The sequence below is a fragment of the Antedon mediterranea genome, chromosome 3, assembly GCF_964355755.1.
Source record: "Antedon mediterranea chromosome 3, ecAntMedi1.1, whole genome shotgun sequence".
In the NCBI taxonomy this organism is placed as follows: Eukaryota; Metazoa; Echinodermata; class Crinoidea; order Comatulida; family Antedonidae; genus Antedon; species Antedon mediterranea.
Window position 1 is genome coordinate 29,606,976 of NC_092672.1, and position 3,066 is coordinate 29,610,041.

At 34.3% G+C, this 3,066-nt stretch overlaps 1 long non-coding RNA gene across 1 annotated transcript; it reads right to left on the bottom strand.

Annotated features, from left to right (window-relative positions):
* Nucleotides 1-418: 418 nt before the first annotated feature.
* On the bottom strand, nucleotides 419-2,358 carry LOC140043821 (uncharacterized). The gene is made up of 3 exons (XR_011844413.1): nucleotides 2,214-2,358; nucleotides 1,285-1,591; nucleotides 419-704 (listed from the first exon to the last, which is right to left on the bottom strand). It is a non-coding gene; the product is annotated as an uncharacterized lncRNA (long non-coding RNA).
* Between the last annotated feature and the right edge of the window lie 708 nt (nucleotides 2,359-3,066).

The following is a 3,066-nucleotide window of genomic DNA, read 5'->3' on the forward strand; positions in this document are numbered from 1 at the left end:
ACATTATAAATGAAATATATTAACTACTATTTTAGTAATGCATACACAAGTACAGAATATCAGAAATCAATGAATCATGTGTCTAAATGTGGCATTATTAGGCTAATTTGCTTTGAGAAAAACATTGATGCCATTGGCCTATACAAAATCAAGGCAATTAGACAAAATATTTACATAAACAATTAATACTAATATTGGTAGGCATAAAATAATAGTGTATATAAACTTTCCTTAAATAATAACAGTATAGGGCCTTACCAATTTATTTAATACATAATATATGAACTATATTACACAAAAAAAGTATAAATTAATTCATAAGGACATGATGATTATCAAAAATAGTCAATATAATTAAATTTTAAACTCATTACCGGCATTATATATAATATTTTAAAAAGATAAGAATGCAAGTAAATATCAGATTCATAGTCCTCATTATACACAATGATTTCCTACTATCACATATTAAAATATAAAACAATCATGTAGCCTTTAATGACTTTACATGGAGGTCTATTCAAATAAATTTAAGTAAAAGGGTCATAATATGTCTTCGTCTCCAGTTCGTGGAAATTGAAGTTAGGATTCCATCATTTCAACAACAAAAAATATTCAAAATATCCTGCCAGTTTGCGTTCAAGACCTGCAACCTGCTTAGTTTTTAATACGAGTACTGCTTTCTATACACATAACTTTGATTTCTGCAAAAAAAACAAAACTCTGTAATAATGTACTTTAATTACTGTAATAATCTAGGTATAGATTATGTTGACCGGGCCAGTGAGAGGGCGATCGACTGTACTACCATAAGTCCTGTAGGTGTATACAACTTATTTCTTGTCTACAAAGTGTATAGTAGTATGCTAATAGTACTATTATTAGATTAGGTAGTTGGGAGTAGTTTGGAGAGATACATCTATCTATAAAAGAGTACTGTATATATGGAACTATCTGTGTTAGCCGCCTTTGTATTTTTAGATATAATACCAATAGGTACTATGTATTGGGAAACAATTCAACAGTTATGAATAAAAAAAGTCCTATGTACTCCTCCTCTGTATGTTGGAGGAAATAAGCATAAGAGCAAATAAAGCCTTGACCACAGGGTGTAAGTCACTATTTTGAATCAGTAGTATGACTTCTTAAGAAGTAATTTAAAAATTATCATTGTATGATCAAAAAGAAATATTATAATATCTAACTTTCTCCTTTATATAAATATATTATTTTATCCAAGGGGTTGCAAACACAAGTGTTCACATGTCTTGTTAAGTATTGCACCTTTGTCCTGTCTTTATGTTTTCTGTAATGTCACTGCACTAACGGGTGACCGGTAAACGAGCTTTGCTCTTACGGTTATCCATCCATATAAGTTGTTCATCTCTTATGTTCAGAAATTGAAATGGTAAATAAACTGAAACTGAAACTGTGCTTATGTGGTACAGGTTGACGAGCCAGGAATGATGGTAGTGCCAGTATACCGTGTAGTTTAGCCTCAAGACAATACCATGTAGCTGGAGTAGCTTGGACAAATACAGTAGAGATTTATGAGACTTGGTGTGTGATGATTCAGTATGATAAATTTGTGCTGTGAAAGACAAAATTGTAGAATTAGGAAGAAAATATTGTAAAATATAACAAGGAAATTATACTATAGTATAATTAAGGGGTAACCGTATAATACATAATTAATAGTAATAAAGGCAATGGTAATTACTAATTATATTATGTATACATTACAATATTACAAATAAATTCATATATTATTTTATTATGATAAGGAAATCTGTTTTAGAATGAGAAAAAGCCGTCCCAACCCAGATTTGAACCCAGCTATCAGTAAAGCTATAAAACAAAATAGACCATATTGTAGCCGGACTGGGTAGCGTAGACTTACTTGAGGCCTAGGCATAGTACGATTAGCTAGAAGGATACAGGTCAACCCGTACCCATGCCATGCCAACACGCTCGTACCCAAATTTTGGTTTACATATATCCAAAATGTTGGCTTACTCGTACCCATCATGGGCTGCCTAGTAGTAGTAGTAGTAGTAGTAGCCTAGCCTAAGGCAGCAGGCCCGGCCCTAGGCTACTACAACTTAAGTCTAGGCCTAGCCTAGTACTAGTAGGCCTCTAGGGCCTTAGGCCTAGCCTAGGCCCTTGTAGTTAACATCATACATAGCCATAGTAGCTACCTATCCCCTACTCACTAGCTAGGCCTAGGTAGTAGCAGTAGTAGTTATTGTAGTAGTATTATTGTATTGTAGTATTAGTTGTAGCTGTCCGGTGATCCTTGGTCACTTGTCTAGATCCCCTAGTAGGCCTAGGCTAGGCCTAGGCCTAGTACGTAGTTATTCTTCAACAGTCATGTTATGCGCGATTTGAACGATTTGCGCAATTTGAAATTGCGCAAAAAAATCCTTGCGCAATTTGAAATTGCGCAAAGAATTCTTGCGCAATTTAAAATTGCGCAAAGATTTTTTTGCGCAATTTCAAATTGCGCAATCAACTTGCGCAATTTCAAATTGCGCAAGAAAATCTTTGCGCAATTTTAAATTGCGCTGCACAATTTGTAAATTGCGCAAGATAGTTCTTGCGCAATATGACACCTTTGCGCAATTTGAAAACGAACTGTAAATTTTCCCATACATGGCTAGGCTAGGCCTAGGCAGAGGAGTTTAAAATTTAGTATTTTATTATATAAATAAGACCATTTCAATGAAGATAATGTTTAATACTCACTTTTTAAGTTTTTAATATTAGTTTAAGCTAGGCCATGTAACCTAGTCAGTATCAGTAGTCCAGACCCTAGCTAGGCTAGAGTAGGCCTAGTATAGCCGGCCGCCCGCGCCGCGCCCGCCTGGTGGAACACCACCGCTTCGTTTTCCTTCGTCGGTTCTTCGACGGTATGCTAACTTATAACAATATTTGCACTACTAAAATAAGGAAATGTGATATTTATCTTTAATTTTGAATCATTCTTAGAAATTAAATACTATAAAAATATGGGTGTGCATGATTTCACAATCTGTCGAAAAACCTTGCGCAATTTGCAGATTACTT